The 12,270-nt window shown below is 38.4% G+C and overlaps 1 protein-coding gene across 1 annotated transcript in view; it reads left to right on the forward strand.

Annotated features, from left to right (window-relative positions):
- Positions 1–12,270, forward strand: part of LOC128744251 (cullin-2) — a 300,626-nt gene that overhangs the window by 175,125 nt on the left and 113,231 nt on the right. The gene's annotated exons all lie outside the window — the stretch shown is intronic.

The raw sequence follows: 12,270 nt of genomic DNA on the forward strand, positions 1-12,270 counted from the left end.
CGAAAACGGGGCAGCTAAAGAACTATTTATAATCTACGTAAGGAATGTCGAGCTACTCCCAAATGTGTTGAGAAATAAATGAATGGTCTCTAAGTTACCCCGTTCTCAATACTCAAAAAACTAAACCGTTTAAAAAAAGTACTTGAGTGTAATGTATATGCCATAAAGGACAAGAGCCATAATGTATGATAGCCATAATGGACGAAAGCCACAATGTACGATAGCCATAGTGTACGTTTGCCATAATTCAATTTTTTTGGAATGATGGCCCAGAATTAGGGTAACCAACGTATTTCAGCAGCTGTACCTGATTTGGACACTTCCAGCAAAATCAAATGGAAATGTCCAAATTATGTACAGCTACTGAGGGGGTCCAAAATTGATTTGTTACCCTACACATCGACCAATTCAATGAATTCACAATCGGTTCGTTTCGCCTGATTCTCTCCTAGATCTACACGTTTATTTGCTATTGCGTAAAAAAAATCGTAATTTTTCAATGATCGATTTTCAACTTCTTTAAAGAAGTTTATCAATAAAATACAGCATATCTTTTCAAACTATTAGTGTGATCTTATATTCATCTATCACGATGATACAAACTTTCGTTTAATCAAAAAAAAATTTTTCTTCAGAAAAATTGTAGAACATACTAAAATGAGCAACTACGCTGAATATAGTAACTATATAACTTTTACTAGTTGCGAGATATAATGGTTTGTTTAAAAAGTACACTTAAAGATCAATTCTGCACAATAACTTTGCATCCAATTCATTTATTGGTTTCAATTGTTCTTCAAAGTTATTCAGTATGATAAAATACACTTTTTTCTGAAGACTGCTTTTGCCTTTGAGTTAGTTTTAATAACTTTAATTAGGTTGTCTGTGTATATGGGGGGAAATTGGGCAAAATGGACTCTGCTTGCTTTCCGCACAGTATGGAATGGGATAGGATTTAATTCTTCTGATGTTTTGACAATATTTGGAAGCTATTTGAGTTCATTTCACGTTGCCGCCTGTGAAGTTTCTATATTATTTAGTTAGCTTTTATCATGATTTTTGAGGATAATAGGGCAAATAGGCAATAGACGTTTCACTCGGTACTTCAATTGCCTCGACTAATGCTGCAAAGTGTCAATTGTTTGCGCAGCATTTTGCCTCAGTTTTCGGAGTTGCTTATCCTGACAATCCTTCTAAGGGCTTTCTCGACACCATTCCATCTGATCTGGTGGATGTCGACTGTTTCGCTGTATCTGAAGATATGTTGCTTAGAGCAGCACGCAGGCTTAAAACATCGTAAATGACAGGACCTGATGGAATACCTGGTATTGTTTTGAAACGCTGTATTCCACTACTATTAACGCCACTTCTGAAGATCGTCAAGCTATCATTGGATCAGGCAAAGTTTCCAGTAGAATGGAAAAAATCGTTCATGTTCCCGGTTTTTTCAAAAGGCGATAAACGAACTGTCAGTAACTATAGGGGCATCACATCACTGTGTGCAGGCTCCAAGCTAATGGAAATTATCGTGAGTGAAGTAATTCTTTTCTCCTGTAAGAATTATATTTGTCCAGACCAGCATGGTTTCGTAACACAATTTGTTCAGGTTACCAAGCCGATGCCATTTACACAGATCTTAAGGCAGCTTTTAATTGGATTGATCATGATATTGCTCTGAAGAAGTTTGCTAAACTTGGGTTTTCTCAACATCTTTGTCGCTGGTTGGAGTCATACTTGAAAAACAGGAAGCTACAAGTTAAAATCGGATCATCGCTGTCTGATATTTTCGTTAATGAGACTGGAGTTCCCCAAGGTAGCAACCTTGGCCCGTTGTTATTTTCACTGTTTTTTAGTGATGTGACAGCTCTACTTAAAGGTAAATGTAAACTGGTATATGTTGACGACCTAAAAATATACGTCGCTATGAAAAGCTTGGCTGACTGCTATGTTCTTCAGTGTTTGTTGAAAAATTTTTCCAATTGGTGCCAAGAAAATAGAATGACACTCAGCATTAATAAATGTCTCGTAATTTCATTCCATCGTAAACAGAGCCGTGAAGTTTTCGAATTTGACTATCGTTTTAATGATCAGATACTTGAACGTGTGGATTGTATCAAAGATCTTGTAGTTTTGATTGACGCAAGGTTAACTTTTCGGATCCATCTCTCGATGATTGCTAAAGCAAATAGAAAACTGGGATTCATGTTCAAAATTGCCAAAGAGTTTGACGGCCCACATTCGCTCATTATACTATGCACATATCCGATCTTACCTGGAAAATTCTGCAGTTGTTTGGTAACCGTATCATGTAAACTGGATCAATCGGATAGAGGATATCCAACGCAAGTTTGTTTGGTATGCCCTTAGACATTTACGGTGGAATAACCCACAGAATCTTCCGCCATATGAAGTTCGCTGACAGTTGCTGGGATTGACAACCCTCGAAAAGAGAAGGAAAGTGTACAAGGCTGTTATGGCAGCTAAAATTCTCACGTCAGAAGTTGATAGTCCCAAATTGTTAGAACACGTACAAGCAAGCCCAGAAAGCTTCGTCAACGTAGCGGATTTCTGCATATGCCCTTCAACCGTTCAGATTTCACAAAGAATTCTGCTATTCAATCGATGTGCGCAACCTTCAATGAGTTTTTCCACCTGTTCGAGTTCAACGAGTCCGGCCTGTATATATACTAGCTGACCCGACAAACTTCGTATTGCCACAAATTAAACTGTGTTGTACATAAATCCTGGATCCCGGATGACCTTTGTCACAATCTCGAGTTTTCTGGGGGGTTCATGGGTGTTTTAATATACATATTTTCCTCACAGTAAAGCAGAAAACAACTCCCCCCATTGCTTAGCCTGATAAAATAAAGCGGATAGCATTTAAATATTTGCCATCATAACAAACCATTTCGCCGAATACCATTTTGCGGAACACCAATTCTCGGTTGTCCATAACCATTTCGCAGGGGTAGAGGGGTAGAAAGTACCATTTCGCAGGGGTGACCCAACTGAAGGAAAGTAATAGAGGTCAGTAGATCTAGGAAAATAAATAAACCTAGATAGAGGTGATCTCTACGAGGGGCTGCCCCCTACAGTGGCCGGCGCTTCCGACGGCAGGTCGCCGGCAACACTCGCGGCCTGTGGCCGTCTCGCGCTGAATTATCTAATGTTACTGTTGATAGTTTTCGGTGGTCTTATTATTGATTAATGTTTTATGAAAGAGTCTAAAATTTCTCGAGTTCGATTAGTTTTTGAGTTACGCAAAAATTTCTCTTTTATTTTTATGAGATTCCTTATCGCCCTACCACAGGGGTGAGGGGTCTTAAACCATCGTTAAAAAAATTCCTGCCTCCAAAAACACCCACATGCCAAATGTGGTTCCATTTGATTAATTAGTTTTCGAGTTAAGAGGAAATTTGTATTTCATTTGTATAGGAGCTTCCGCTCCTAAAGTGGGGAAGGGTCTAAATTCACCATTTTTTTCCATGTGTGGACTCATTACTGCGACCAGTATAGTTGATCTATTGTAATATCGCCCGGGTGTTTGCTGTATGACCTGCACTGCATTTCTTTTTGCTATAATCGCTATTGAGTGAGCGATATGCTTATTTTAAATTGTATGCGTGCTTGCGTGTATTGTGGTTTACCCTTCCTTCAAAGCTTGATCTACTTTACCCACTTATTCCTCGCTGCCAGCACCATCCCATATTATAGCCGTCCCTGGCGAGGACTCAATCGTACCTCTGACCAGTACACTTAACTATAGGAGGGACATTTACACTGTCAAGAGGCTTCAGAGGATAAATATAGAATTCAGCACGAAGGAAGGGTAAATGGAGAGGCCTGAGAATAAACCCATGATAAAGTCACTTGACATCGAATGGCTTGATTCTACTAAGATTCGAACCCACGACCACTCGCTTGTCAAAGCAGACTCGGTAACCTTGCGGCTACGGAGCCCCCCACGGAAATTCACCATAGAAAAAATTCTTGTTTCCAAAAACACCCACATGTAAAATTTTGTTCTATTTGCTTGATTAGTTCTCGAGTTATGCGGAAATTTGTGCTTCATTTGTATGGGAGCTCCCCCTCTTAATGGGGGGAGGGGTCTCTAACCATCATAAAAACCTTCCCAGGCCCCAATAACCCCTACATGCAAATTTTCACTCCGATCGGTTCAGTAGTTTTCGATTGTATAAGGAACATACGGGCAGACAGAAATCCATTTTTATAGGCATAGACTAGCTGACCCGACAAACTTCAGGGTGTCGATTTCCTGGAAAAACCTGGAAAATCAGGGAATATCAGGGAATTCATTTTTGGATCAGGGAAATCAGGGAATATCAGGGAATTTCGAAATTCAATCAGGGAAATTTTGTTTACCCGGCAATATTGTTGATCAACTTTGGAATCAAATCAATTTTCGTGTAAAATATACGCAGATTGATCGGTTGAATTAAAACTTGTTACATGTCTAGTGGCGATTCGATTATCTTTCAGTTTGCCGTGAATTTTTTATTTGTTTTGCGCCGTACAATTGTCAGACTTCACTCGCTGTAGTGCTCGTAATCGGTAGGTGACACGGTTGTCACCTAGGTGACAGCATTCAATTCGACTCGCCATGGCGAGTCACGGCGAGTGACAATTGTCGTATTGAGTCACGTGACTCGCAGAATAAGGGTGATTGTCTTCCCCACGTCGTGCCTATCACTTTCCTCGTAGTTGTTTTACGCGGAATATAGAGTTTCGCCGAATACCATTTCGCGAAAAACCTTACGCGGGATGTTTTCGTGGAAAGTACCATTTCGTAGGGGTTATTCTCTCCTTACTCGCTGTCGCTCGTTCGGACCCAACTGAAAGAAAGTAATAGAGGTCAGTAGACCTAGGAAAATAAATAAACTTAATTGATAGTTTTTGCGATCTTGTTTTTGACTAATGTTTTATTGAAGAGTCTAAAATTTCTCGAGTTCGAAATTTCTGTTTTATTTGTATGAAAGTCCTTATCCCCCTGCCACAGGGGTGAGGCGAATAAAACCATCATAAAAAATGTCTGCCTCCAAAACCCTCCACATGCCAAATTTGGTTCCATTTGATTGATTAGTTCTCTAGTTATGAGGAAATTTGTACATATTTCATTTGTATGGGAGCGTTCCCTTTTATAGAGGGGAGGGGTCATAATTTACCTCCTGAGAAGGGAAGTGGTCTCAATGCACCACAGAAAAAGAATTTGCCTCCCAATACACCCACATGCCAAGTTTAGTTTCATTTGCTTGATTAGTTCTAAAGTTATGAGGAAAGTTTTATTTCATTTGTATGGGAGCCCCCTCCTAAAGTGGGGAGGGGTCCTAATTCATCATAGAACAAATTCTTGCCTCCAAAAACCCCCACATGCCAGGTTTGGTTCTATTTGATTGATTAGTTCTCGAGTAATGAGAAAATTTGTTTTTCATGTGTATAGGAGCCCCCCCCCCCTAAAGTGGGGAGGGGTCCTAATTCACCATAGAAAAAATTCTTGCCTCTTGAAACCTTCACATGCCAAATTTGGTGCCATTTGATTGATTAGTTCTCGAGTTATTTATTTTAAAAAGATTATTTTTCATTTGTATAGGAACCCCCTCTCCTAAAGAGGGAAGGGGTCCTAATTCTTCATAGAAAAAATTCTTGCCTCCAAAAACACCCACATGCCAAATATGGTTCCAATTGATTGATTACTCGAATTATGAGGAAATTTGTATTTCATTTGTTTAGGAGCCCTCCCCCTCCTAAAGTGGGTCCTAATCAGCTCCTAATTCCGATCACTCAACCTAAATAGTAAATTTTTAGAAAATTGAGCCAAAATCTGTAGTAAATGAGCATGCTCAGTTATTGTGTTATGTGTTTATGTGTCAGTTCTTCAAAAATGACTGAGCGTGTAGGGCGCTATATCTCTGCATATTAGTGTTGGTAAGAGGAAATGCTTATCAACTATATAGGGACTATATTGGCTCGTTTAATTATGCCTGATTTTTATTTTCAGGTACATATAATGAATTTAAGTTGTTACGTGGTTTTTGAGCCACCGTAAATCTCGCATGAGCATAGTATTTTTCGATATGAATTATGCTGTTTATGAGTCACGGGGATGTGAAGTCAAGACTTCTGTGCTCTCTCCTGCTTTTGTGGTTTCTTTGGTTTTTCTCTTTCTTTTTAGGATCAAGTATGAACAGGTTAAAAGCCCTCTGATGAAGTCGATAACGCTAACAGGGCCCAATTGCAACAGATTTCTTGGTACAAAAAAATAGTATTGGATGTAGATGTTGTATCTCACATAATAAAACAAATGTGCAGGTATGCAGGTACAGACTTAAAAATACACTTAAATATAACACATGTATTAGATAAATAAAGAAGAATCGGGAAGAGGGAGGGACCATCAGAGCACTTGTTTGAAGCGGTGTGCCTAGGGAGAGTGAAACAGTCAACTTTTTTGGGTTAATCTTGGCTCGATTAACAACACATAGCGGATAATGAGCGGGCACTTCTCCCCACCTGCTGGAGTCATTCTGCATTAAGACGGTTTATTTAACGATTGACTCAGGCGACTTAGCTCTTGGAAGGAGATTCTCTAAATCCTTGGTACGTGTAAGTGATGTTGCTTACCGACCAATTCCCTTTTGGCCCTTCATACAAGAGTTTGGAAGCATGGCCAATCGTTGAACATGTACAACTCTTTTTGACATGATAGGCTCATTGCTATGAACGGATGTTCTGCTAAGGCGGTGGTAGTACCATATATCCATATTCATATTCATATTCATATTCAGTTCTTCAAAAATGACTGGCTTAGGGGCACCATGCAGTTCACAATAAATTAAATTCGACAGGCAGTAGCAAAAAATGTCATCAAAATGTATTTTCTTAGCCGAAGTGCTAAGCGCACGCTCAAATTTGCTAAGATCATAGCAGCGTGGAAACATATTACCTTCTTCGGTATTCTATGATAACATGTAGATACAAGCATATATAACCGTTCTATATCAAATTTGGCTGAAAATATGCTGAATTTGCGGAATTAATTCCATTAAAGTGATTGATCGGAATTATGAACATAACATTTTTTTCTGCTTTTAATTCCGATCACTATCACAAAGTTATAAACTCGCAAAATGCATGCTAACTAAGTTCTATTTGGATTTTAGGATTATTCGCAACATGAAGACATGGTAGGATTTTTGAAATCTTTTGACGTAGAACTACGTGTTACGGCAGGGTGTCAATCCAAAATTTGAAGTCAAGCTAGCGTCACTAAAGAATGAAAGATTTTGAACACTAATAGCTCTTCCAATCTAAAACGGATTTTGATCATAAATGATGCACCAATTGTCTGATTTTCTTGAAAAGATTGTTTGCCAGTCACTAAATAGTGAAAATTATCGAAAACTTTCAAGCTAATTTTTTTCCATACATTTTCCGTATGATAGTCTTTCTTACCAGGCACGGACGACCGTTACACCCAAAAGGCTTGTCACCTGTTTTAAGACAAAGGAGCAATATAAACTTATTGTTTATTACTAGTCTTCGATAGTATCGCACAGACAGTTCCTAATATATACTTATTCTAAATTTAAAAGTCATTCTACTAATATTAAAATCATAAGAGTCAGACACTACATTGAATTCACGACAACACACATCAATAGGATTGTTCTGGCCAAATAGAGTGCGATGCATTGGAAGCTGAAAGAAATCTGATCGACGGGTAAGCCTAGGTGGTACGTTGATTTGAAGCCGCTCCAGCAGCTCCGGACAGTCAATATTGTTTCCAAGAAGATCGAAGACAAATAAACGTTGCAGCAAACTTCTCCTGTTTGCCAGCGTGGGCAGACGTATAAGAGCGCATCGATGTTCGTACGGAGGCAAATGAATTGAATCATCCCAGGGCAGCGTTCGCAAGGCATACCGGATGAAGTGACGCAGGATTCGTTCAATCCGGTTGATCTGGACAGCATGGTAAGGTGCCCACACTATCGCTCCGTACTCCAAAATACTACGTACAATCGCGCAGTAGAGAGACTTCAGGCAATAAACATCATCCGAATTGCTGCGTATTCCTTTTGACGAAGCCTAGTAATGCATATGCTTTAGCAGTGGTAACTGCAACGTGCTGAGCAAAACATAGTTTGCTATCGAGGAGAATTCCTAAATCTTTTCCAGAATGGACTCGGCTGACACTGATTGTTTGCATTCTATAGTCAAACAAAGTAGTCTGTCTGTTTCTGCAGAATGATATCACATTACATTTCTGTATATTAACTTCCATGCCGTTCAATGTACACCAATTCAACAGCGAGTCAATATCGGATTGTATTGCGTAGCAATCATCTGTCGATGCTACCACCCGGTAAAATTTTAAGTCGTCAGCAAACATCAACTTTAGAGATTTTATAGTGGAGCACAGATCGTTCACAAAAAGATTGGACAGCAGTGGGCCAAGGTGGCTTCCTTGGGGCAAACCTGATTCTCAAAAAGAAGAGAGCTAGTTCCATTTACTCGCACAAACGCATTGCGGTCGGTAAGATACGACAGTATCCACCGTGTCATCCATTCAGGAAATCCCAACTTTACCAGCTTCGTTACCATCAAGGCATGCGGTACCCTGTCGAACGCTTTAGCGAGATCCACATAGACGGCATCGATCTGCTGACGCTTCTCAAGTGCATTCGTCAACGTAGAAACATACGACATCAGGTTAGTAATCGTTGAACGCTTTTTCACAAACCCATGCTGATATTCCGAGATCGTATGATGAACCATTGGATAAAGTGAATCGTGGATAAGGCTTTCGAATACCTTCGGCAAGCAGCTTAGAATCGAAATACCACGATAATTCTTGACGTCATGTGTACTCCCTGCTTTATGGACAGGTGTAATTGCGGCAGTCTTCCAAACACTCGGGAAAATTCCTTCCGACATAGATAGATTAAAAATAATCGTTGTCGGAATAGCGAGTGCCGCAGCACAGTTTTTGAAGAGAAGCGGTGGCAGTCTGTCCGGTCCTGCGCCTTTCGATACATCAATTGATTGCAACTTGAACACCACGTCGCTCTGAGAAAAGTTGAATAACGGCATATTCAAATCAAACAAAGGTAAACTACTCAAATACGCTTCAGACGAAGGTGGTCGGTTATTACTTTGCACACTTCGAAAGAAGGATGAGAATAGGTTAGCTGACTCCAGTGCACTATGGTCCAGAAAGCGATTTTAGACGGACAAAAATGATTGCGCCTTAACGGGATATTCTAGCTCAATGAAGTCTTCGGCAACTTTTTGAATGAAAACATGACGCATCTTTTAAAAGGGTCGTCTAATGTTCAGATGATACCGTAACAATAAGTCAAGTAATAATTTTTTAAATAAGTTTGTTTTCCATTTTTTAGTTTCAAAACATTAAAAATAGATTAATTTCACGTAATTTTTCTAAACATTCCAAATTTCTAACTCTTACGTATTTTCAGCAGTGGACCTTTGTTTATGGACGACCCGTAAAATCATATTTCCTCTTATAACTCTTTTATCTCAACAGATAGCTCAATATGATGTTCTACAAAAATTTGTATACGTAAGAGAAGAATATTTTTGCAGAAGACTGTTTTGCTTTATCTTTATGAGTTAATAAGTTATAGCCGAATTCAGGTTAAAAACAGACCAATTTTACTGAAGCATAACTCAAAAAGCGGCAAACGGATCTTGATGAAACTTTGGCGATTTAATATGCACATATGCATAAAGTTTTTAGCAAAAAATGGTGGAGGTGTTATTTTTAAAAAAAAGATAAAATTTTTTGAACTTTATGATTTACTATAGCTAAAGTTTTCGTTTTATCCATCCCTAACTGCCCAGGTACAGTTTCTTGCTCAGTTTCAAAGCGTTAAAACATAATTTTGTCTAACTATTTTTTTAGAAAATGTCTAAAACATAATACAAAGCTTGTTGTTTTACTATTTATGTTTTATCGAGACAAATACGAACGCTTATCTTACGACAATCGCGGTCTTTTCAATCTGTTTGTGAAAAATATTCATGAAGTTTATTTGATACGTTTAGTATCAATGCCTACATTGAGAGAAAAACTATTATATATACACTGATAAATTACATAATTAAGAAATCTAAATACTATTTGCACTGCACTGTCGGAGGCAAAGGATACCAGCCATAGAGCTATACATATAGATTGTTCTGTGTATTCCCGAAACTGTACATATTTAACCTTCTAAAGAGGCAACGATAGATAATGACTATTTTTCAAGAAAGCACACTCAAAAGAAAGTCAATTTGATATTCATGCAAAAGTAATAATCTTTTTTTTTTTTTTTTTTTTTTTTTTTTTTTTTTTTTTTTTTTTTTTTTTTTTTTATTAACGACCCTTTAAATAGATTTATTCATTCAGGTCCGGCAAAAACAAATACAATAATACCTTAATAGCTAGATTACAATAATATTAGTAATACAAATTTCACGACACTGTTTTATAATTCAGATTTTGTTGATCAGGCCAGTAGCTTTAATAAATTTAATAATTTTCTCTTCGGCTTCATCGTTATACCCCAATACTTCTCCAATTGTAGTTCCTAACTCACAATCTTGTCTGGCTTGTTCGTATTCTCTGCACTCTAACAATAGATGTTTTACAGTTAGCGAATCTCCACATGTTTGGCATGTTGAACTACTTTTATCCATTAAATAGTGATGAGTCAACCAAGTGTGTCCTATTTTCAATCTATGCAGTGCGACCTCCTCACGCCTCACCTTAGTGTTATATATCCATTTCCTAGTCGTACCACGGATTTCACGTAATTTATTTTCCGTTATTTCAGTCCACTCTCTATCCCAAAGCACTGAGCATATACGCTTGATTTCGTTGTTTACATCTTTAAATGGTACAGCCATCGAGATTGGATCTTTATCCAATCCTGCCTTAGCCAAAGCATCTGCCTTTTTGTTTCCTTCAATCCCTCTATGACCCGGTACCCAACACAGTCTTAGTAGCTGATTTTTTCTCAAAATGGTGATAATCTGTTGCACCCACGGATGCCGTGAATATTCTGAATCGACATCTAGCAGTACGCTAGCGGAATCAGTAAAAATGACCACGGGTGTTGTGGTATTTTCGTAGTCACGCAACACATATAGAACTGCAAATGCCTCTGCCGAAAATATACTAATAAATCCCGGAAGTGTTACAGTTATTGAGCGATTATCTTCTTGGTAAAAAATTCCAACAGCCACTGATTGATCTTTTTTTGAACCATCTGTAAATACATATTTATGTCTGTAAAAGTTTTCTTTTGCGAAAGATTGGAATACTATGCGGACAACATAGTCCGGGTCATTCTTTTTAATGGAGGTAAGCAGATCCAAACTAACAGGTAGCTTAGAGTATTTCCAGTCCACGGAATATGGCATAACGGACTCAATATCAGGTAGATTCCACGAAATTTCGCACTGAACAGAGTTTTTAATTGCTTCAAAACGAGGGGTTTGAATAACACGCACTAGATCTGAGTTGTCCGTCATTGACAACCTAGCTAAGAGTTTACTGCTGTGAGTCAAAAACAAATACTTAAAAGTAGGGACTCCAGCTTCAGCCATAATACTGACTATAGGACTAGTACGAAACGCGCCTATTGATGTACGAATGCATTTATTGTACATAACTTCGAGCTTTCTGAGGTCACTTTGTTTTGCATGGATGAGGGCTGGCATTCCAAAAAATAAATAACTTAAGATAAGACTTTGAGAAATATTGAGAAGCACTTTGGTTTCACCCCCAGAATTGATGTTGGAAATAGCTCTAAGAAGGTTAAACCGTTTTTCACAACGTTTAGAAGTTTCACGGATGAAAGGAGAGAAACTTAGTTTGGACGTAAGACTGATTCCAAGCCATTTAACTTCGTTTCTATCCTGCAACGTTACATTATTCAATAACAATGGTTTAGGAGGTAGAGGAGTTCTACTATTGCAGAAACGAACAACTATACTCTTTCTCGGAGACAGAGAAAATCCAGTAGCTGCAGACCATTTTTCGACTCTTTTAAGTACTTTCTGGAGAATTTTTCTGGTACGCTTTCCACTTTTTGCTGAAGTGTAAATTAATATATCATCAGCAAATACTAGGATCTTAACATTCGGAGAAATATACGGGAAAATAGAATTCATAGCAATTAGGAACAAATACACGCTGAGAACAGATCCTTGCGGAACTCCGTTTTCTAGGGGTTTTGATGA

This window comes from Sabethes cyaneus, chromosome 3, assembly GCF_943734655.1.
Source record: "Sabethes cyaneus chromosome 3, idSabCyanKW18_F2, whole genome shotgun sequence".
NCBI classification, from domain to species: domain Eukaryota; kingdom Metazoa; phylum Arthropoda; class Insecta; order Diptera; family Culicidae; genus Sabethes; species Sabethes cyaneus.